This window comes from Globicephala melas, chromosome 17 (genome assembly GCF_963455315.2).
Source record: "Globicephala melas chromosome 17, mGloMel1.2, whole genome shotgun sequence".
NCBI lineage: Eukaryota > Metazoa > Chordata > Mammalia > Artiodactyla > Delphinidae > Globicephala > Globicephala melas.
Window position 1 is genome coordinate 58,463,367 of NC_083330.1, and position 25,603 is coordinate 58,488,969.

The window sequence follows — 25,603 nt, forward strand, 5'->3', positions numbered from 1 at the left end:
AATGGGGTACTATTATAAAGAGAGGTGAGAAGGGATCAGGCAAAAAAATCACATCTAAGCATTAACATCATCTTTAAAGGTTATAAAAGAAGAAGTTTTCACAACCTTTTTCTCCCCTACAGAAACCACCCAAATAAAATTATTGTGAAGATGAAGAGATAAATGGAAAGTACATGCCATTTCATACCCACTAGGATGGGTTATAATTAAATAGACAAGAAATAACAAGTGTTGTCAAGGATGCGGAGAAATTGGATCCCACATACATTGCTGGTGGGAGTGTAAAATAGTGCAGCTGCTTTGGTAAACAGTCTGGCAGTTCCTCAAATGCTTAAACATAAAATTACTGTATTATCAGCAATTCCTTTCCTAGGTATATACCAAGAGAAATGAAAGTATATGTCCACACAAAGTCTGAACACAAAATTCATAGCAGCATTATTTATAATACCAAAACGTGGACACAATACAAATATCCATTAACTGACTAATGGATAAATAAAATGTGGTATATGCATATAATTTACTTGTCAATAAAAAGAAATGAAATACCAATACATACTACAACATGAGTGAATCTTGGAAATATGCTAAGTGAAAGAAACCAGTCACAAAATATATATTGTGTGATTCCATTTATATGAAATGTTTAAAATGGGCAAATCTATAGAGACAGAAAGTGGATACCTAGCGGCTAGAAGAGATGACAGGCGGATAGGGGATAAGGGGTGCAAGGTTTCTTTTCAGAGTAATGAAACATTCTGCAGTTGACTCTGGTGATTAGGTGTACAATAATGTGAATATATTAAACGATTGAATCTGTACACTTTAAATGGGTGAATTGTGTTATGTAAATTATATCTCAATAAAGCTGTTAAAAAGTATATATACACAGTAGGTATACAATACATACTTATTCATGAATTAGTCATACAGCCAAGTGGATGGAACAAAATATACTTCTGCACTCTAGATGTTTTTAAGGGGCAGCTAAAGAGAAAAAGAAAATGTATGAATTGTTCCCAGTTTCTTTAAAGGAAAAGCAAATTACTGACCAGCTCTCTGGGTGCTAAGATTTCATTTCTTTTTCTCCCGTGAATTAATCCCTAGTGGCTCTCTGCCAGCTTGCTGTTTTTCCCTGTCCACTCCCTGATGTTTTCAGAAAGATGCCATCGTTCCCTTTAGTTGCCAAGATGTTACAAATTATCTAAACCTTTCCACAGGTAGTAAATGCTGAAAAGGGACATCTTCCAAATGCTCATCACTTTGCACACTACTGTACAAAGATATATAGTTCAACTTGATGTGAAAATGACAATCCCCGTGTAATAAAATATTTGTAATCTCCAAAACTGAATTAGCAAATGTCAGTATTTTACATGGTGAGCAACCTGACCATGGTGCTGTTTAGCTGTATGATGCAATAATGTTCATAGTGGCACTTAGAGAGTTTTCTACATTCAGAAAGAGTAGGGCATGAGAGGAAACTGTCCAGGAATGGCATGGACTTTTAGAAGAGCCATGTTTGTTGTTAGCTTGTACTGTCCACATTGGTGTCCCTTAAAATGGTGGTGAGCCCAAACAGCTGGGCAGGTAGGTAGCATCCCTGATCCTGAAGAATTCCGGGGTTTTATGTCTCAGCATCATTCCCTCAAACAATACATTTAGACATGTAGAGCCATCACTAGGCTTTTCTTTGGTTGAAGTGCAAAGAAAATGATCTTACTTTACTCTTGTTTTCTAGTAGTGCTTGACGTCATTTCTGGCACCTAGGTGCTTACTAAATGTTGAATGAGTGAGTGAGTGAATGAATGAATGTATCAAATTGGATGAAATGAATTCTATTACTATCACCTGTATTCCAGGGTCTCTAGCCTTCCTGACTCGTGACTGTCAGTATCACGCTGTTTCTTTTACATGTGACAAAATAGGGGCCATCTACCTTTACTTGACAATATAGCACATACAGTGCTCCACTGAGCCCTTTAGCATTTGGAAATAACCAGTAGTTAGAATAAAGAATCTAACATTTTGGTGGAAAAGAAGAAATATTTAGAAATATGTTTGGCAAAATATCGTGTATCCTAACTGAATATTGTTAATTTCACATACCTCTAAAAGTTATTGACTACTTTCCCCATCACTCTGTTATGAATTATTTTTAGTGAAAATGTATGTGTATGGGGGGCATTGAGTGTGTGCACTTTGATTCAGTGGCCTTCCTACTCTGTCATTATCCTTTGCACTGAAACACGCTCTGCTCTGGCATCCTGAAGACAATTTTGTACCATCCCTCATTATTTCTCACTGCAGTGAGAAAGTACTCTAGTCTCTTTGGATGTAATGTCCTTTCATCATGTATTGTTACATGGTCGCTACCATGTTCTGGCTAATACACTCTGGACCATCTGAGATTTTGGGGGTGACTTTGGAGAAGTAACAAAAGGAGCAGAAGAAAGTGACTTCGCTAAAACTGGAAAAGGGCATTCAGAAATATGTATATACACAATCAGTACGAGAAATGTTTGTTCCCTTGCCCGCATTCTCTCTCTTTCCCTGCACTGCCAACTTCTGCAGGTACATGCCTGGGTCCTACCTTCCCTCCTAAGGACAACACAATTCAGAGCAGTCTTTCTCATCTCTTGGTTGCAAAGTTTTTTCTCATGAGACCTTTCAGAAAATGAAATGAGAATCTCTAAGGGAGGTGCCTGGGCTTCTGAATGTTTTAAAAGCTCCCCAAGTGATTCTAATGTGAAATCAGCATTCAAAAGTACTTAATGGAAAGTGGATCTCAAACTCTGGCATGCATGAGACTCATTTGGAGATTTTACTAGAACTCAGATTTCTGGGTCTTAATCTCAGAGAGTCTGATTCAGTAGGTCTGGGGTAGGGCTCAGAATCTGCATTTTTAACAAACTCTCAGCTCCTAAGACCAGGAGCATCAGCTGGGAGCTTGTTAGAAATGAAAATTGAAGAGGCCTACCCCAGAACTACCAATCAGAATCTCTGGGGGTGGGGTCTAAGAATCTCTATAACAAGCTCTCCAGGTGATCCTAACCCCTGGTAAACTTTAGGAGGCACGCATTAGATGAGAAGAGAACGCCAAAGCAAGACGCAGGGCACCACCAGGAATCTGGGAAGGTCACCAAGACTTCAAATGTCCAACCTGGGACCCGGAGTCTGAGTCTAGAGCCAGAGAAAACACAAGGAGTAAGTATAAGGGAGAAGTGGGTCTTCTAAGGAAACTCAGGTGACATTGCCAAACCAAGGGGAACAAAGGTTAGATAAAAACATAGCTATCCCCTACAAATATGGAGGGCAATATGGAATTATGGCATTTGTTTTTGAGGATGAAACAAAATGATGCAGGCAAAAGTGTTCTTCAGTGAGTGTCTGGCACATAAGTACTTAGTGAGTTATAGGAATGATTTTTTATTAAAGTAGCATTGGGGGCAATCAGTTTAATTATATTAGGAAATACAGCCTTTGTGCTTTATGTTTCTGGTGTTAAAAGTTTAAAGAAAATAATTTAGGGAATACAAACTTTCACACCTCGTGAAGGGGACAGTCCCCTTTTGGAGAACTGCAAAATGGGGTGAAAGGCAGAAAACGTTAATAGGATAAAGAATAAGGAAGAAGGAAGAGAAAAATAGAAAACATCTGATTGGCTGGGGCCACTTAGTCGACCTTGTTGGGGGTGAGAAGGAACAAGGAAATACATATAGAGCCCAGAGTTGGCTTGGAGTTGGGGGTTGGCTGCCTGGATATACTGCGTTTCTGCTCAAGCAAAGCATTTACAGGGACACAAAAATGATCTAAGCTTTGGTTTGCTGACGTAGCACCCTGAGGAGGAGCCACTCCATCTTGGGCCTAGAAATTTAACACTGGGTTTTACGGTTAGGTATGTTACTGACCAGGGTTCTTTGCCTCCTCAGTGAATAAAAATTGATCAGAGGCTAGACAGGAAATTCAGGCAAGGCTTTATTGGGACCCCTGCTGCAGCAGTGGGGATCGAGATCAAACAATAGGTTCTCTTATTTGTTTGCTCCCCGAGGGGTGGGGGGGACAAGCTTGTTACTTTTTGTTTTTTTTTAGCGGTACGCTGGCCTCTCCCGTTGCAGAGCATAGGCTCCGGACACGCAGGCTCAGCGACCATGGCTCACGGGCCCAGCCGCTCCGCGGCATGTGGGATCCTCCCGGACCGGGGCACGAACCCATGTCCCCTACATTGGCAGGCGGACTCCCAACCACTGCACCACCAGGGAAGCCCTAGCTTGTTCCTTGTATGCGGTGAGGGTAGGGGTGTGTCCAGGGTCCTTGCCCACCCCTTAGGTGGTGGTGGTGTGTGCAGGGGGCATGCGCAGTACCGTGCTTTTGCGGCTGACCCCGTGTTGTGCTCCGAGCTCTTGAAAAGTAGCAGTTGGGTTTTTTGGTCTCTTTCTATCTTTTGTCCAGAATTTGCCCTAACTGCACAGGCATGCAGTTATTTTTACTCCCACGTAATTTCCTTGTATTTTGTTGCTCGACGTGTACCCAGGTGCAAGCACTGCAGCAAAGGGGCTCATGTCCCAGCCTGTCTCAGGTATACTGGCCATCTCAAGTTAATTTTTGTGTATGGAATGACTTATGGATCAAATGTTATTTTTTTTCTATATAGGTATATGTGGTTGTTAAAGCAGCCTTTTAAAAAAATACTTTGCTCATTAAATTAACTTGACTGCTATTTTCGCATTTTTTTTTTCAGTTAGCAGTTTTTCCTTTTATTGAGGTGTAGTTGATTTACCATATTATATTAGTTTCAGATATATAACATAGTGATTCAAAGCTTTTATAGATTATATTCCGTTTAAAATTATTGTAAAATGTTTGCTATATTCCCTGTGCTGTACAATATTTCCTTGTATCTTATTTATTTTATACCTAGTAGTTTGTACCTCTTAATCTCCTACCCCTATTTTACCCCTCCTCCCTTCCCTCTCCCCACCAGTAACCACTAGTTTGCTCTCTGTATCTGTGAATCTGTATGTTTTGTTATTAAATTCACTAGTTTGTCTGTACTTCTTAGATTCCACATATAAATGATAATATAGAGTATTTGTCTTTCTCTGACTTATTTCACGTAATAGCCATCCATGTTGTTGCAAATGGCAAAATTTCATCCTTTTTTATGGCTGAGTGCTGTATATATATGCACCACATCTTCTTGATCCATTCCTCTGTTGATGGACACTTAGGTTTCTTCCATGTCTCAGCTGTTGTAAATAATGCTGTATGTATCTTTTTGGGGTGCATGTATCTTTTTGAATGAGTATTTTCATTTTCTTTGGCTATATATACCCAGGACTGGAATTACTGGATCATATGGTAGTTCTATGTTTAACTTTTTGAGCATATCCATACTGTTTTCCTTAATGGCTGCACCAGTTTACACTCCCGCCAACAGTGTACAAAGGTTCCCTTTTCTTCATATCCTCACCAAGGTTTTGTTATGTGTGGTCTTTTTGAGGATAGGCATTCTGACAGGTGTGAGGTGATAGCTCCTTGTGGTTTCAATTTGCATTACCCTGATGATTAGCCATGTTGAGTATCTTTTCATGTGTCTGATGGCCATCTGTATGTCTTCTTTGGAAAAAATGTCTATTTGGGTCTTCTGCCCATTTTAAAGTCAGGTTGTTTGGGGTTTTTTTTTTGTATGCAAATGTTCATAGCAACTTTATTGAAAATAGCCCCAAACTGGAAAAAACCCAAATGTCCATCAACTGGTGAATAGATAAATAAATCGATGGGATACCCATACCATGGAATGCTACTCAGCAGTAAAAAGGAATAACTAATGATACAGACAGCAACATGGACTCATCTCAAAAGCATCTGCTAAGTGGAATAAGCCAGACACTAAAGGCTATGTACTGCATGATTCTATTGGTGTGACAGTCTGGAAAAGGCAAAGGGGACAGAAATCGGATCAATGGTTACTGGGGGCTGAGGATAGGGAAAGGGAACTGATTCCAAAGAGGAGGAAAAATTGGGGGGTTATGGAACTCTTCTGTATCTTAATTGCAGTTGTAATAACACAACTATATACATCTGTCAAAATACAGTAATCTGTATACTTTCAAGGAGTGAATTTTACTGTATCTAAACTACCTCAGTATGAAGATGCTATGCTTTGCTTTCATTACCACCCAGGCTTACTAAATACGAGAACCAAAGATTTTCCTGAGGGAGGGGCTGAGGACACTGTGGTGTGAAGAAATAGATCCACCTGAGTGGAGATACGAGGTGTTAAGGATGGGCTGAGGGGATGAAGGAGGTAAAGGAAGAAAGTTTGTCTCAGGGAGGGGCATATCCTCAAAAGGCTGAGGTGTAACTCTAGAGAAAGACACACTGACAAATAAGGCAATAAAGTGTAACAAGTGAACAGACATCTTTTTTTCATTATTTATTTTTGGCTGCGTTGGGTCTTTGTTGTTGTCTGTGGGCTTTCTCTAGTTGTGGCGAGCGGGGGCTAGTCTTTGTTGTGGTGCGTGGGCTTCTTGTGGTGGCTTCTCTTGTGGAGCGTGGGCTCTAGGCACGTGGGCTTCAGTAGTTGCAGCATGCGGGCTCAGTAGTTGTGGCGCCTGGGCTTAGTTGCTCCACGGCATGTGGGATCTGTCTGTGCCAGGGCTCGAATCTGTGTCCCCTGCGTTGGCAGGCGGATTCTTAACCACTGCTTCACCAGGGAAGTCCCGGACAGACATCTCAAATTCCGTGTCAGGGGGCCTTGGAGATCACATGGCTTATGTGAAGAGGCAATTCTAAAACTGAGGCAAGAAATAGAGGAGTGAGTGTTCCATGTAGCTGAAGTAGTTGAGCAGGGTGGGGAAGTAGGGAAGGCTCCAGGGTAGACAGTTGTGTGGGGTTGAGGTTTGGAGAACAAATGGGGTGTGGCTATAGAAGGGGGTGGTGTCTTTGGGGAGATGGGCAGGAGGCAGCTCTGTGAGTCCCTGTAGATTTTCACCTCCACTTGCTCCTATAGGCAATGGAGAGCCAGTGTGGAAAGTGATATATACAGATGGTCCCCAACTTACGATGGCTCAACCTAATGATTTTTAGACTCTGTAACAGTGCAAAAGCAATACACATTCCATAGAAACCGTCCTTTGAATTTTGATCTTTTCCCAAGCAAGCAGTATGCATTCTGATACTCTGTTGTGATGCTGGGCAGTGGCATTGAGCAGAGGCCCCCAGTCATCCATGTGATCACAGGGGTAAACAACCCATGCACTGCAACCATTCTGTACGCAGATAATCATTCTGGACCCATACGACCGTTCTGTTTTTCACTTTCAGTACGGTATTCAATAAATTACATGAGATATTCAACATTTTATTAATAGGCTTTGTGTTAGATGATTTTGTCCAACTGTTGGCTAATATAAGTATTCTGAGCATGTTAAGGTAGGCTGGGCTAAGCTATGATGTTTGGAAGGTTAGGTGTATTAAATGCATTTTTATGTAATTAATTTTATTGAAGTATAGTTGATTTACAATATTGTGTTAGTTTCAGGTGTACAGTACAGTGATTCAGTTATACATACATATATTTTCAGATTATTTCCTTTATAGGTTATTACAAAATATTGAGTATAGTTTCCTATTAAATGCACTTTTTCAAACTTTATTTTTAAAATTTATTTATTTTTAAAATAAATTTATTTATTTTTGGCTGCATTGGGTGTTTGTTGCTGTATGTGGGCTTTCTGTAGTTGCAGTGCACCGGGTTCTCACGCGATGGCTTCTCTTGTTGCGGAGCACAGGCTCTAGGCTCGTGGGCTTCAGTACTTGTGGCACATGGGGTCAGTAGCTGCGGCACGTGGGCCCTAGAGTGCATGGGCTTCAGTACTTGTGGCGCATGGGCTCAGTAGTTGTGGCACACAGGCTTAGTTGTTCCGCAGCATGTTGGATCTTCCTGGACCAGGGATAGAACATGTGTCCCCTGCATTGGCAGGCAGATTCTTAACCACTGTTCCCCCAGGGAAGTCCCTAAATCCATTTTTAACTTAATGATATTTTCAATTTATGATGCATTTATTGGGACGTAACTCTATCATAAGTGAAGGAAGATCTGTATCTGGATTTTGAGTAAATCACTTTGGTTACTCTGAGGGGGGTGGGGTCATGTAGGCTAAGAGGTAGGGAGTGGACAGTGGGGATGGGTAGACCATTTAGGAAACTTGCAAAAGTCTGGTTGAGATATGATGGTGGCCTGAAATGAGAGGCAGTAGCCATGGGGATGCGAGGGACAATTATGAGAACTATGTAGTAATTTCCTCAGGATAAAATTCTGAGGAGGATGTAGAACCTTGGATAAGGCTCATTTTTTTTTTTTTTTTTTTTTTTTTTGCGGTACGCGGGCCTCTCACTGTTGCGTTATCTCCCGTTGCGGAGCACAGGCTCCGGATGCGCAGGCTCAGCGGCCATGGCTCACGGGCCCAGCAGCTCCGCGGCATGTGGGATCTTCTTGGACAGGGGCATGCACCCATGTCCCCTGCATTGGCAGGCGGATTCATAACCACTGTGCCACCAGGGAAGCCCCAAGTGTTTTTTTAATTTTTTTTTGAAGTATAGTTCATTTACAATGTTGTGTTAATTCCTGCTGTATAGCAAAGTGACTCTGTTATACACACATATGCATTCTTTTTTATATTCTTTTCCATTATGGTTTATGCCAGTATATTGAACATAGTTCCCGGTGCTATGCAGTAGGACCTTGTTGTTTATCCATTCTATACATAATAGTTTGCATCTACTAATCCCAAACGCCCAGTCCATCCCTCCCCCACCCCCTACAAGTGTTTTTTATTTGCGGTTAACTTTACCATTTGGTCTTCAGAAACAGAATTTCATCTGGGACTGAGGTTGACATTGAGGGGGTAATTAACATAACCTAAAGACAGCTACAATGACCATTAGGATTTTGCCTCTTCTCATTTTGTGAAGAGTGTGAGAATACCTTCATTTGTATGAAGGACAGTTGCATCATGTTAGGTGAAACAGGGAGTTAATTGTTTGAAAGTTTAAATGTGTAAAGTAGGGTGAATACGGATACTGAGTAGCCAAAGGGGTGGCCTGTGCCAGCTCCAAGCCCACCTTTCTATGCTCCACATTGTGGCACTGGAGCTGGAGCTCTGCAAACCACAATTCTCTGGTGGCAGCTTTTTTGTAGCTTCTGCCACTGAGGGGCGCTGAGGCAGGACCTGGAAGGAGGATGGAAGAAGAAAGGACATGCTTCTTCCTGTGAGCTTCCTGTAGACTCCCTGACTGCTTGGGGCTCTTGCGAGGGTCACTTCTTCACTCTAGCAGCTGCAGTTTCTTACTAACACGGTCCCTGAATCCGATTTGCAACACTTGCAGAAACAGCTTTATTGCATCCACCCCTCTCCCCCCACCAGAGAGCCAGACATCAGCACTAAGGGTCTGGAGCCCATTCTGCTGAGATGTGTGTGGGTACCAGACCCATGGGGCCCCTCCTCGGAGCTGAGAGACGTCTGCACCGATGGGTTGGAGTTTGCCTTCTCCGAGGTTTCAACTCCAAGGGCTGCTTCTCCACACTTCTGTTTTAGTAATTCTCACCTCTTCCGTTTTATCCCCTTGCTTTAAGGGCAGAAGCTGCTTCCTGCAGTTGCTGTACGTCCAGGAGCTTTAGGGTTCTCTTTCTACCTATTTAGGGTCCTGGTCAACAACTGGGTAATTAATACATGCTTATATTACATTATCTCTTTCACATGACTGGTGTGGTTTCCTCTGCGACTAGGCCCTGTTCTAATACAACGTTTCCAATTAGCCAGGCCTGATTCAGGTGTTTATTCCGGCGCTAGGGGGGAGGAGGTCAGCTCTACTCAAATTACATAGACTGAGAGTGGATGAGGGATAGTCCTCATGAAAGAAAAAAATGGGGTACTACTATAAAGAGAGGTGAGAAGGGATCAGGCAAAAAAATCACATCTAAGCATTAACATCATCTTTAAAGGTTATAACAGAAGAAGTTTTCACAACCTTTTTCTCCCCTACAAAAACCACCCAAATAAAATTATTGTGAAGGTGAAAAGACAAATGGAAATTACATGCCATTTCATACCCACTAGGATGGGTTATAATTAAATAGACAAGAAATAACAAGTGTTGTCAAGGATGCGGAGAAATTGGATCCCACATACATTGCTGGTGGGAGTGTAAAATAGTGCAGCTGCTTTGGTAAACAGTCTGGCAGTTCCTCAAATGCTTAAACATAAAATTACTGTATTATCAGCAATTCCTTTCCTAGGTATATACCAAGAGAAATGAAAGTATATGTCCACACAAAGTCTGAACACAAAATTCATAGCAGCATTATTTATAATACCAAAACGTGGACACAATACAAATATCCATTAACTGACTAATGGATAAATAAAATGTGGTATATGCATATAATTTACTTGTCAATAAAAAGAAATGAAATACCAATACATACTACAACATGAGTGAATCTTGGAAATATGCTAAGTGAAAGAAACCAGTCACAAAATATATATTGTGTGATTCCATTTATATGAAATGTTTAAAATGGGCAAATCTATAGAGACAGAAAGTGGATACCTAGCGGCTAGAAGAGATGACAGGCGGATAGGGGATAAGGGGTGCAAGGTTTCTTTTCAGAGTAATGAAACATTCTGCAGTTGACTCTGGTGATTAGGTGTACAATAATGTGAATATATTAAACGATTGAATCTGTACACTTTAAATGGGTGAATTGTGTTATGTAAATTATATCTCAATAAAGCTGTTAAAAAGTATATATACACAGTAGGTATACAATACATACTTATTCATGAATTAGTCATACAGCCAAGTGGATGGAACAAAATATACTTCTGCACTCTAGATGTTTTTAAGGGGCAGCTAAAGAGAAAAAGAAAATGTATGAATTGTTCCCAGTTTCTTTAAAGGAAAAGCAAATTACTGACCAGCTCTCTGGGTGCTAAGATTTCATTTCTTTTTCTCCCGTGAATTAATCCCTAGTGGCTCTCTGCCAGCTTGCTGTTTTTCCCTGTCCACTCCCTGATGTTTTCAGAAAGATGCCATCGTTCCCTTTAGTTGCCAAGATGTTACAAATTATCTAAACCTTTCCACAGGTAGTAAATGCTGAAAAGGGACATCTTCCAAATGCTCATCACTTTGCACACTACTGTACAAAGATATATAGTTCAACTTGATGTGAAAATGACAATCCCCGTGTAATAAAATATTTGTAATCTCCAAAACTGAATTAGCAAATGTCAGTATTTTACATGGTGAGCAACCTGACCATGGTGCTGTTTAGCTGTATGATGCAATAATGTTCATAGTGGCACTTAGAGAGTTTTCTACATTCAGAAAGAGTAGGGCATGAGAGGAAACTGTCCAGGAATGGCATGGACTTTTAGAAGAGCCATGTTTGTTGTTAGCTTGTACTGTCCACATTGGTGTCCCTTAAAATGGTGGTGAGCCCAAACAGCTGGGCAGGTAGGTAGCATCCCTGATCCTGAAGAATTCCGGGGTTTTATGTCTCAGCATCATTCCCTCAAACAATACATTTAGACATGTAGAGCCATCACTAGGCTTTTCTTTGGTTGAAGTGCAAAGAAAATGATCTTACTTTACTCTTGTTTTCTAGTAGTGCTTGACGTCATTTCTGGCACCTAGGTGCTTACTAAATGTTGAATGAGTGAGTGAGTGAATGAATGAATGTATCAAATTGGATGAAATGAATTCTATTACTATCACCTGTATTCCAGGGTCTCTAGCCTTCCTGACTCGTGACTGTCAGTATCACGCTGTTTCTTTTACATGTGACAAAATAGGGGCCATCTACCTTTACTTGACAATATAGCACATACAGTGCTCCACTGAGCCCTTTAGCATTTGGAAATAACCAGTAGTTAGAATAAAGAATCTAACATTTTGGTGGAAAAGAAGAAATATTTAGAAATATGTTTGGCAAAATATCGTGTATCCTAACTGAAATATTGTTAATTTCACATACCTCTAAAAGTTATTGACTACTTTCCCCATCACTCTGTTATGAATTATTTTTAGTGAAAATGTATGTGTATGGGGGGCATTGAGTGTGTGCACTTTGATTCAGTGGCCTTCCTACTCTGTCATTATCCTTTGCACTGAAACACGCTCTGCTCTGGCATCCTGAAGACAATTTTGTACCATCCCTCATTATTTCTCACTGCAGTGAGAAAGTACTTTAGTCTCTTTGGATGTAATGTCCTTTCATCATGTATTGTTACATGGTCGCTACCATGTTCTGGCTAATACACTCTGGACCATCTGAGATTTTGGGGGTGACTTTGGAGAAGTAACAAAAGGAGCAGAAGAAAGTGACTTCCCTAAAACTGGAAAAGGAAAAGGGCATTCAGAAATATGTATATACACAATCAGTACGAGAAGCAGAATGCTGTGGGACAGTGGTTCTTAGCTCTGTGCATCAGAATCATGGGGAATAGTAGAAACAATGAAAGATGTCCAACTCCCACCCGAGAGATTTAGATTCCTTTAAATCTGGTGAGAGATCCAAGCATTTGTGTGAATTAAATGTTCCTCACGTGTTTCTAATGTGCAGCCAGATTGAGAACCTGTGGCGTAAAAAAGAACTTGGGTTTGGGAGTCAGGCAGTTCTAGGTCCAATCAAATGGGGCTTCTCTCGGCCTCAGTTGTTTTAATGGGTAAAACAGGGTAAATATGGATTGTAAATAAGATAGTGTCTGGCCTTTAGTATATGTTCGATAAATAGTGCACAGCTTATAATGGAATACCATGCAGCCAATAAAACTTGTATTTTCGAAGGCTACTTAATGATCCAAGGAAACAAACGTTTGTTCCCTTGCCCCCATTCTCTCTCTTTCCCTGCACTGCCAACTTCTGCAGGTACATGCCTGGGTCCTACCTTCCCTCCTAAGGACAACACAATTCAGGGCAGTCTTTCTCATCTCTTGGTTGCAAATTATTTTCTCATGAGACCTTTCAGAAAATCAAATGAGAATCTCTAAGGGAGGTGCCTGGGCTTCTGAATGTTTTAAAAGCTACCCAGGTGATTCTCATGTGAAATCAGCATTCAAAAGCACTTAATGCAAAGTGGATCTCAAACTCTGGCGTGCCTAAGACTCATTTGGAGATTTTACTAGAACTCAGATTTCTGGGTCTTAATCTCAAGAGAGTCTGATTCAGTAGGTCTGGGGTAGGGCTCAGAATCTGCATTTTTAACAAACTCTCAGCTCCTAAGACCAGGAGCATCAGCTGGGAGCTTGTTAGAAATGAAAATTGAAGAGGCCTACCCCAGAACTACCAATCAGAATCTCTGGGGGTGGGGTCTAAGAATCTCTATAACAAGCTCTCCAGGTGATCCTAACCCCTGGTAAACTTTAGGAGGCACGCATTAGATGAGAAGAGAACGCCAAAGCAAGACGCAGGGCACCACCAGGAATCTGGGAAGGTCACCAAGACTTCAAATGTCCAACCTGGGACCCGGAGTCTGAGGCTAGAGCCAGAGAAAACACAAGGAGTAAGTATAAGGGAGAAGTGGGTCTTCTAAGGAAACTCAGGCGACATTGCCAAACCAAGGGGAACAAAGGTTAGATAAAAACATAGCTATCCCCTACAAATATGGAGGGCAATATGGAATTATGGCATTTGTTTTTGAGGATGAAACAAAATGATGCAGGCAAAAGTGTTCTTCAGTGAGTGTCTGGCACATAAGTACTTAGTGAGTTATAGGAATGATTTTTTATTAAAGTAGCATTGAGGGCAATCAGTTTAATTATATTAGGAAATACAGCCTTTGTGCTTTATGTTTCTGGTGTTAAAAGTTTAAAGAAAATAATTTAGGGAATACAAATTTTAACGCCTCGTGAAGGGGACAGTCCCCTTTTGGAGAACTGCAAAATGGGGTGAAAGGCAGAAAACGTTAATAGGATAAAGAATAAGGAAGAAGGAAGAGAAAAATAGAAAACATCTGATTGGCTGGGGCCACTTAGTCGACCTTGTTGGGGGTGAGAAGGAACAAGGAAATACGTATAGAGCCCAGAGTTGGCTTGGAGTTGGGGGTTGGCTGCCTGGATATACTGCGTTTCTGCTCAAGCAAAGCATTTACAGGGACACAAAAATGATCTAAGCTTTGGTTTGCTGACGTAGCACCCTGAGGAGGAGCCACTCCATCTTGGGCCTAGAAATTTAACACTGGGTTTTACGGTTAGGTATGTTACTGACCAGGGTTCTTTGCCTCCTCAGTGAATAAAAATTGATCAGAGGCCAGACAGGAAATTCAGGCAAGGCTTTATTGGGACCCCTGCTGCAGCAGCGGGGAGCGAGATCAAACAATAGGTTCCCTTGTTTGCTTGCTCCCCGAGGGGTGGGGGGGACAAGCTTGTTCCTTTTTTTTTTTTTTTTTTTTTGCGGTACGCCGGCCTTTCCCGTTGCGGAGCATAGGCTCCGGACGCGCAGGCTCAGCGGCCATGGCTCAAGGGCCCAGCCGCTCCGCGGCATGTGGGAATCTTCCCAGACCGGGAAACGAACCCGCGTTCACTGCATTGGCAGGCGGACTGTCAATCACTGTGCCACCAGGGAAGCCCAAGCTTGTTCCTTGTATGTGGTGAGGGTAGGGGTGTGTCCAGGGTCCTTGCCCACCCCTTAGGTGGTGGTGGTGTGTGCAGGGGGCATGCGCAGTACCGTGCTTTTGCGGCTGACCCCGTGTTGTGCTCCAAGCTCTTGAAAAGTAGCAGTTGGGTTTTTTGGTCTCTTTCTATCTTTTGTCCAGAATTTGCCCTAACTGCACAGGCATGCAGTTATTTTTACTCCCACGTAATTTCCTTGTATTTTGTTGCTCGACGTGTACCCAGGTGCAAGCACTGCAGCAAAGGGGCTCATGTCCCAGCCTGTCTCAGGTATACTGGCCATCTCAAGTTAATTTTTGTGTATGGAATGACTTATGGATCAAATGTTATTTTTTTTCTATATAGGTATATGTGGTTGTTAAAGCAGCCTTTTAAAAAAATACTTTGCTCATTAAATTAACTTGACTGCTATTTTCCCATTTTATTTTTTCAGTTAGCAGTTTTTCCTTTTATTGAGGTGTAGTTGATTTACCATATTATATTAGTTTCAGATATATAACATAGTGATTCAAAGCTTTTATAGATTATATTCCGTTTAAAATTATTGTAAAATGTTTGCTATATTCCCTGTGCTGTACAATATTTCCTTGTATCTTATTTATTTTATACCTAGTAGTTTGTACCTCTTAATCTCCTACCCCTATTTTACCCCTCCTCCCTTCCCTCTCCCCACCAGTAACCACTAGTTTGCTCTCTGTATCTGTGAATCTGTATGTTTTGTTATTAAATTCACTAGTTTGTCTGTACTTCTTAGATTCCACATATAAATGATAATATAGAGTATTTGTCTTTCTCTGACTTATTTCACGTAATAGCCATCCATGTTGTTGCGAATGGCAAAATTTCATCCTTTTTTATGGCTGAGTGCTGTATATATATGCACCACATCTTCTTGATCCATTCCTCTGTTGATGGACACTTAGGTTTCTTCCATGTCTCAGCTGTTGTAAATAATGCTGTATGTATCTTTTTGGGGTGCATGTATCTTTTTGAATGAGTATTTTCATTTTCTTTGGCTATATATACCCAGGACTGGAATTACTGGATCACATGGTAGTTCTATTTTTAATTTTTTGAGCATATCCGTACTGTTTTCCTTAATGGCTGCACCAGTTTACACTCCCGCCAACAGTGTACAAAGGTTCCCTTTTCTTCATATCCTCACCAAGGTTTTGTTATGTGTGGTCTTTTTGAGGATAGGCATTCTGACAGGTGTGAGGTGATAGCTCCTTGTGGTTTCAATTTGCATTACCCTGATGATTAGCCATGTTGAGTATCTTTTCATGTGTCTGATGGCCATCTGTATGTCTTCTTTGGAAAAAATGTCTATTTGGGTCTTCTGCCCATTTTAAAGTCAGGTTGTTTGGGGTTTTTTTTTTGTATGCAAATGTTCATAGCAACTTTATTGAAAATAGCCCCAAACTGGAAAAAACCCAAATGTCCATCAACTGGTGAATAGATAAATAAATCGATGGGATACCCATACCATGGAATGCTACTCAGCAGTAAAAAGGAATAACTAATGATACAGACAGCAACATGGACTCATCTCAAAAGCATCTGCTAAGTGGAATAAGCCAGACACTAAAGGCTATGTACTGCATGATTCTATTGGTGTGACAGTCTGGAAAAGGCAAAGGGGACAGAAATCGGATCAATGGTTACTGGGGGCTGAGGATAGGGAAAGGGAACTGATTCCAAAGAGGAGGAAAAATTGGGGGGTTATGGAACTCTTCTGTATCTTAATTGCAGTTGTAATAACACAACTATATACATCTGTCAAAATACAGTAATCTGTATACTTTCAAGGAGTGAATTTTACTGTATCTAAACTACCTCAGTATGAAGATGCTATGCTTTGCTTTCATTACCACCCAGGCTTACTAAATACGAGAACCAAAGATTTTCCTGAGGGAGGGGCTGAGGACACTGTGGTGTGAAGAAATAGATCCACCTGAGTGGAGATCAGAGGTGTTAAGGATGGGCTGAGGGGATGAAGGAGGTAAAGGAAGATAGTTCGTCTCAGGGAGGGGCATATCCTCAAAGGCTGAGGTGTAACTCTAGAGAAAGACACACTGACAAATAAGGCAATAAAGTGTAACAAGTGAACAGACATCTTTTTTTCATTATTTATTTTTGGCTGCGTTGGGTCTTTGTTGTCTGTGGGCTTTCTCTAGTTGTGGCGAGCGGGGGCTAGTCTTTGTTGTGGTGCGTGGGCTTCTTGTGGTGGCTTCTCTTGTGGAGCGTGGGCTCTAGGCACGTGGGCTTCAGTAGTTGCAGCATGCGGGCTCAGTAGTTGTGGCGCCTGGGCTTAGTTGCTCCACGGCATGTGGGATCTGTCTGTGCCAGGGCTCGAATCTGTGTCCCCTGCGTTGGCAGGCGGATTCTTAACCACTGCTTCACCAGGGAAGTCCCGGACAGACATCTCAAATTCCGTGTCAGGGGGCCTTGGAGGTCACATGGCTTATGTGAAGAGGCAATTCTAAAACTGAGGCAAGAAATAGAGGAGTGAGTGTTCCATGTAGCTGAAGTAGTTGAGCAGGGTGGGGAAGTAGGGAAGGCTCCAGGGTAGACAGTTGTGTGGGGTTGAGGTTTGGAGAACAAATGGGGTGTGGCTATAGAAGGGGGTGGTGTCTTTGGGGAGATGGGCAGGAGGCAGCTCTGTGAGTCCCTGTAGATTTTCACCTCCACTTGCTCCTATAGGCAATGGAGAGCCAGTGTGGAAAGTGATATATACAGATGGTCCCCAACTTACGATGGCTCAACCTAATGATTTTTAGACTCTGTAACAGTGCAAAAGCAATACACATTCCATAGAAACCGTCCTTTGAATTTTGATCTTTTCCCAAGCAAGCAGTATGCATTCTGATACTCTGTTGTGATGCTGGGCAGTGGCATTGAGCAGAGGCCCCCAGTCATCCATGTGATCACAGGGGTAAACAACCCATGCACTGCAACCATTCTGTTCGCAGATAATCATTCTGGACCCATACGACCGTTCTGTTTTTCACTTTCAGTACGGTATTCAATAAATTACATGAGATATTCAACATTTTATTAATAGGCTTTGTGTTAGATGATTTTGTCCAACTGTTGGCTAATATAAGTATTCTGAGCATGTTAAGGTAGGCTGGGCTAAGCTATGATGTTTGGAAGGTTAGGTGTATTAAATGCATTTTTATGTAATTAATTTTATTGAAGTATAGTTGATTTACAATATTGTGTTAGTTTCAGGTGTACAGTACAGTGATTCAGTTATACATACATATATTTTCAGATTATTTCCTTTATAGGTTATTACAAAATATTGAGTATAGTTTCCTATTAAATGCACTTTTTCAAACTTTATTTTTAAAATTTATTTATTTTTAAAATAAATTTATTTATTTTTGGCTGCATTGGGTGTTTGTTGCTGTATGTGGGCTTTCTGTAGTTGCAGTGCACCGGGTTCTCACGCGATGGCTTCTCTTGTTGCGGAGCACAGGCTCTAGGCTCGTGGGCTTCAGTACTTGTGGCACATGGGGTCAGTAGCTGCGGCACGTGGGCCCTAGAGTGCATGGACTTCAGTACTTGTGGCGCATGGGCTCAGTAGTTGTGGCACACAGGCTTAGTTGTTCCGCAGCATGTTGGATCTTCCTGGACCAGGGATAGAACATGTGTCCCCTGCATTGGCAGGCAGATTCTTAACCACTGTTCCCCCAGGGAAGTCCCTAAATCCATTTTTAACTTAATGATATTTTCAATTTATGATGCATTTATTGGGACGTAACTCTATCATAAGTGAAGGAAGATCTGTATCTGGATTTTGAGTAAATCACTTTGGTTACTCTGAGGGGGGTGGGGTCATGTAGGCTAAGAGGTAGGGAGTGGACAGTGGGGATGGGTAGACCATTTAGGAAACTTGCAAAAGTCTGGTTGAGATATGATGGTGGCCTGAAATGAGAGGCAGTAGCCATGGGGATGCGAGGGACAATTATGAGAACTATGTAGTAATTTCCTCAGGATAAAATTCTGAGGAGGATGTAGAACCTTGGATAAGGCTCATTTTTTTTTTTTTTTTTTTTTTTTTTTTGCGGTACGCGGGCCTCTCACTGTTGCGTTATCTCCCGTTGCGGAGCACAGGCTCCGGATGCGCAGGCTCAGCGGCCATGGCTCACGGGCCCAGCAGCTCCGCGGCATGTGGGATCTTCTTGGACAGGGGCATGCACCCATGTCCCCTGCATTGGCAGGCGGATTCATAACCACTGTGCCACCAGGGAAGCCCCAAGTGTTTTTTTAATTTTTTTTTTTGAAGTATAGTTCATTTACAATGTTGTGTTAATTCCTGCTGTATAGCAAAGTGACTCTGTTATACACACATATACATTCTTTTTTATATTCTTTTCCATTATGGTTTATGCCAGTATACTGAACATAGTTCCCGGTGCTATGCAGTAGGACCTTGTTGTTTATCCATTCTATACATAATAGTTTGCATCTACTAATCCCAAACGCCCAGTCCATCCCTCCCCCACCCCCTACAAGTGTTTTTTATTTGCGGTTAACTTTACCATTTGGTCTTCAGAAACAGAATTTCATCTGGGACTGAGGTTGAAATTGAGGGGGTAATTAACATAACCTAAAGACAGCTACAATGACCATTAGGATTTTGCCTCTTCTCATTTTGTGAAGAGTGTGAGAATACCTTCATTTGTATGAAGGACAGTTGCATCATGTTAGGTGAAACAGGGAGTTAATTGTTTGAAAGTTTAAATGTGTAAAGTAGGGTGAATACGGATGCTGAGTAGCCAAAGGGGTGGCCTGTGCCAGCTCCAAGCCCACCTTTCTATGCTCTACATTGTGGCACTGGAGCTGGAGCTCTGCAAACCACAATTCTCTGGTGGCAGCTTTTTTGTAGCTTCTGCCACTGAGGGGCGCTGAGGCAGGACCTGGAAGGAGGATGGAAGAAGAAAGGACAGGCTTCTTCCTGTGAGCTTCCTGTAGACTCCCTGACTGCTTGGGGCTCTTGCGAGGGTCACTTCTTCACTCTAGCAGCTGCAGTTTCTTACTAACACGGTCCCTGAATCCGATTTGCAACACTTGCAGAAACAGCTTTATTGCATCCACCCCTCTCCCCCCACCAGAGAGCCAGACATCAGCACTAAGGGGCTGGAGCCCATTCTGCTGAGATGTGTGTGGGTACCAGACCCATGGGGCCCCTCCTCGGAGCTGAGAGACGTCTGCACCGATGGGTTGGAGTTTGCCTTCTCCGAGGTTTCAACTCCAAGGGCTGCTTCTCCACACTTCTGTTTTAGTAATTCTCACCTCTTCCGTTTTATCCCCTTGCTTTAAGGGCAGAAGCTGCTTCCTGCAGTTGCTGTACGTCCAGGAGCTTTAGGGTTCTCTTTCTACCTATTTAGGGTCCTGGTCAACAACTGGGTAATTAATACATGCTTATATTACATTATCTCTTTCACATGACTGGTGTGGTTTCCTCTGCGACTAGGCCCTGTTCTAATACAACGTTTCCAATTAGCCAGGCCTGATTCAGGTGTTTATTCCGGCGCTAGGGGGGAGGAGGTCAGCTCTACTCAAATTACATAGACTGAGAGTGGATGAGGGATAGTCCTCATGAAAGAAAAAAATGGGGTACTACTATAAAGAGAGGTGAGAAGGGATCAGGCAAAAAAATCACATCTAAGCATTAACATCATCTTTAAAGGTTATAAAAGAAGTTTTCACAACCTTTTTCTCCCCTACAAAAACCACCCAAATAAAATTATTGTGAAGGTGAAAAGACAAATGGAAATTACATGCCATTTCATACCCACTAGGATGGGTTATAATTAAATAGACAAGAAATAACAAGTGTTGTCAAGGATGCGGAGAAATGGGAACCCACATACATTGCTGGTGGGAGTGTAAAATAGTGCAGCTGCTTTGGTAAACAGTCTGGCAGTTCCTCAAATGCTTAAACATAAAATTACTGTATTATCAGCAATTCCTTTCCTAGGTATATACCAAGAGAAATGAAAATATATGTCCACACAAAGTCTGAACACAAAATTCATAGCAGCATTATTTATAATACCAAAACGTGGACACAATACAAATATCCATTAACTGACTAATGGATAAATAAAATGTGGTATATGCATATAATTTACTTGTCAATAAAAAGAAATGAAATACCAATACATACTACAACATGAGTGAATCTTGGAAATATGCTAAGTGAAAGAAACCAGTCACAAAATATATATTGTGTGATTCCATTTATATGAAATGTTTAAAATGGGCAAATCTATAGAGACAGAAAGTGGATACCTAGCGGCTAGAAGAGATGACAGGCGGATAGGGGATAAGGGGTGCAAGGTTTCTTTTCAGAGTAATGAAACATTCTGCAGTTGACTCTGGTGATTAGGTGTACAATAATGTGAATATATTAAACGATTGAATCTGTACACTTTAAATGGGTGAATTGTGTTATGTAAATTATATCTCAATAAAGCTGTTAAAAAGTATATATACACAGTAGGTATACAATACATACTTATTCATGAATTAGTCATACAGCCAAGTGGATGGAACAAAATATACTTCTGCACTCTAGATGTTTCTAAGGGGCAGCTAAAGAGAAAAAGAAAATGTATGAATTGTTCCCAGTTTCTTTAAAGGAAAAGCAAATTACTGACCAGCTCTCTGGGTGCTAAGATTTCATTTCTTTTTCTCCCGTGAATTAATCCCTAGTGGCTCTCTGCCAGCTTGCTGTTGTTCCCTGTTCACTCCCTGATGTTTTCAGAAAGATGCCATCATTCCCTTTAGTGGCCGAGATGTTACAAATCATCTAAACCTTTCCACAGGTAGTAAACGCTGAAAAGGGACATCTTCCAAATGCTCATCACTTTGCACACTACTGTACAAAGATATATAGTTCAACTTGATGTGAAAATGACAATCCCCATGTAATAAAATATTTGTAATCTCCAAAACTGAATTAGCAAATGTCAGTATTTTACATGGTGAGCAACCTGACCATGGTGCTGTTTAGCTGTATGATGCAATAATGTTCATAGTGGCACTTAGAGAGTTTTCTACATTCAGAAAGAGTAGGGCATGAGAGGAAACTGTCCAGGAATGGCATGGACTTTTAGAAGAGCCATGTTTGTTGTTAGCTTGTACTGTCCACATTGGTGTCCCTTAAAATGGTGGTGAGCCCAAACAGCTGGGCAGGTAGGTAGCATCCCTGATCCTGAAGAATTCCGGGGTTTTATGTCTCAGCATCATTCCCTCAAACAATACATTTAGACATGTAGAGCCATCACTAGGCTTTTCTTTGGTTGAAGTGCAAAGAAAATGATCTTACTTTACTCTTGTTTTCTAGTAGTGCTTGACGTCATTTCTGGCACCTAGGTGCTTACTAAATGTTGAATGAGTGAGTGAATGAATGAATGTATCAAATTGGATGAAATGAATTCTATTATCACCTGTATTCCAGGGTCTCTAGCCTTCCTGACTCGTGACTGTCAGTATCACGCTGTTTCTTTTACATGTGACAAAATAGGGGCCATCTACCTTTACTTGACAATATAGCACATACAGTGCTCCACTGAGCCCTTTAGCATTTGGAAATAACCAGTAGTTAGAATAAAGAATCTAACATTTTGGTGGAAAAGAAGAAATATTTAGAAATATGTTTGGCAAAATATCGTGTATCCTAACTGAATATTGTTAATTTCACATACCTCTAAAAGTTATTGACTACTTTCCCCATCACTCTGTTATGAATTATTTTTAGTGAAAATGTATGTGTATGGGGGGCATTGAGTGTGTGCACTTTGATTCAGTGGCCTTCCTACTCTGTCATTATCCTTTGCACTGAAACACGCTCTGCTCTGGCATCCTGAAGACAATTTTGTACCATCCCTCATTATTTCTCACTGCAGTGAGAAAGTACTTTAGTCTCTTTGGATGTAATGTCCTTTCATCAGGTATTGTTACATGGTCGCTACCATGTTCTGGCTAATACACTCTGGACCATCTGAGATTTTGGGGGTGACTTTGGAGAAGTAACAAAAGGAGCAGAAGAAAGTGACTTCGCTAAAACTGGAAAAGGAAAAGGGCATTCAGAAATATGTATATACACAATCAGTACGAGAAGCAGAATGCTGTGGGACAGTGGTTCTTAGCTCTGTGCATCAGAATCATGGGGAATAGTAGAAACAATGAAAGATGTCCAACTCCCACCTGAGAGATTTAGATTCCTTTAAATCTGGTGAGAGATCCAAGCATTTGTGTGAATTAAATGTTCCTCACGTGTTTCTAATGTGCAGCCAGATTGAGAACCTGTGGCGTAAAAAAGAACTTGGGTTTGGGAGTCAGGCACTTCTAGGTCCAATCAAATGGGGCTTCTCTCGGCCTCAGTTGTTTTAATGGGTAAAACAGGGTAAATATGGATTGTAAATAAGATAGTGTCTGGCCTTTAGTATATGTTCGATAAATAGTGCACAGCTTATAATGGAATACCATGCAGCCAATAAAACTTGTATTTTCGAAGGCTACTTAATGATCCAAGGAAACAAACGTTTGTTCCCTTGCCCCCATTCTCTCTCTTTCCCTGCACTGCCAACTTCTGCAGGTACATGCCTGGGTCCTACCTTCCCTCCTAAGGACAACACAATTCAGGGCAGTCTTTCTCATCTCTTGGTTGCAAATTATTTTCTCATGAGACCTTTCAGAAAATGAAATGAGAATCTCTAAGGGAGGTGCCTGGGCTTCTGAATGTTTTAAAAGCTCCCCAGGTGATTCTCATGTGAAATCAGCATTCAAAAGCACTTAATGCAAAGTGGATCTCAAACTCTGGCGTGCCTAAGACTCATTTGCAGATTTTACTAGAACTCAGATTTCTGGGTCTTAATCTCAAGAGAGTCTGATTCAGTAGGTCTGGGGTAGGGCTCAGAATCTGCATTTTTAACAAACTCTCAGCTCCTAAGACCAGGAGCATCAGCTGGGAGCTTGTTAGAAATGAAAATTGAAGAGGCCTACCCCAGAACTACCAATCAGAATCTCTGGGGGTGGGGTCTAAGAATCTCTATAACAAGCTCTCCAGGTGATCCTAACCCCTGGTAAACTTTAGGAGGCACGCATTAGATGAGAAGAGAACGCCAAAGCAAGACGCAGGGCACCACCAGGAATCTGGGAAGGTCACCAAGACTTCAAATGTCCAACCTGGGACCCGGAGTCTGAGGCTAGAGCCAGAGAAAACACAAGGAGTAAGTATAAGGGAGAAGTGGGTCTTCTAAGGAAACTCAGGCGACATTGCCAAACCAAGGGGAACAAAGGTTAGATAAAAACATAGCTATCCCCTACAAATATGGAGGGCAATATGGAATTATGGCATTTGTTTTTGAGGATGAAACAAAATGATGCAGGCAAAAGTGTTCTTCAGTGAGTGTCTGGCACATAAGTACTTAGTGAGTTATAGGAATGATTTTTTATTAAAGTAGCATTGAGGGCAATCAGTTTAATTATATTAGGAAATACAGCCTTTGTGCTTTATGTTTCTGGTGTTAAAAGTTTAAAGAAAATAATTTAGGGAATACAAATTTTAACGCCTCGTGAAGGGGACAGTCCCCTTTTGGAGAACTGCAAAATGGGGTGAAAGGCAGAAAACGTTAATAGGATAAAGAATAAGGAAGAAGGAAGAGAAAAATAGAAAACATCTGATTGGCTGGGGCCACTTAGTCGACCTTGTTGGGGGTGAGAAGGAACAAGGAAATACGTATAGAGCCCAGAGTTGGCTTGGAGTTGGGGGTTGGCTGCCTGGATATACTGCGTTTCTGCTCAAGCAAAGCATTTACAGGGACACAAAAATGATCTAAGCTTTGGTTTGCTGACGTAGCACCCTGAGGAGGAGCCACTCCATCTTGGGCCTAGAAATTTAACACTGGGTTTTACGGTTAGGTATGTTACTGACCAGGGTTCTTTGCCTCCTCAGTGAATAAAAATTGATCAGAGGCCAGACAGGAAATTCAGGCAAGGCTTTATTGGGACCCCTGCTGCAGCAGTGGGGATCGAGATCAAACAATAGGTTCTCTTATTTGTTTGCTCCCCGAGGGGTGGGGGGGACAAGCTTGTTACTTTTTGTTTTTTTTTAGCGGTACGCTGGCCTCTCCCGTTGCAGAGCATAGGCTCCGGACACGCAGGCTCAGCGACCATGGCTCACGGGCCCAGCCGCTCCGCGGCATGTGGGATCCTCCCGGACCGGGGCACGAACCCATGTCCCCTACATTGGCAGGCGGACTCCCAACCACTGCACCACCAGGGAAGCCCTAGCTTGTTTCTTGTATGCGATGAGGGTAGGGCTGTGTCCTGGGGCTTTGCCCACCCCTTAGCTGGTGTTGTGTGCTGGGGGCATGCGCAGTGCCGTGCTTTTGTTGCTGACCCCGTATTGTGCTCCGAGCTCTTGAAAAGTAGCAGTTGGGTTTTTTGGTCTCTTTCTATCTTTTGTCCAGAATTTGCCCTAACTGCACAGGCATGCAGTTATTTTTACTCCCACGTAATTTCCTTGTATTTTGTTGCTCGACGTGTACTCAGTTGCAAGCACTGCAGCAAAGGGGCCCAGGTCCCAGCCTGTCTCAGGTATACTGGCCATCTCAAGTTAATTTTTGTGTATGGAATGACTTATGGATCAAATGTTATTTTTTTTCTATATAGGTATATGTAGTTGTTAAAGCAGCCTTTTAAAAAAAGACTTTCCTCATTAAATTAACTTGACTGCTATTTTCCCATTTTTTTTCAGTTAGCAGTTTTTCCTTTTATTGAGGTATAGTTGATTTACCATATTAGTTTCAGGTATATAACGTAGTGATTCAAAGCTTTTATAGATTATATTCCGTTTAAAATTATTGTAAAATGTTTGCTGTATTCCCTGTGCTGTGCAG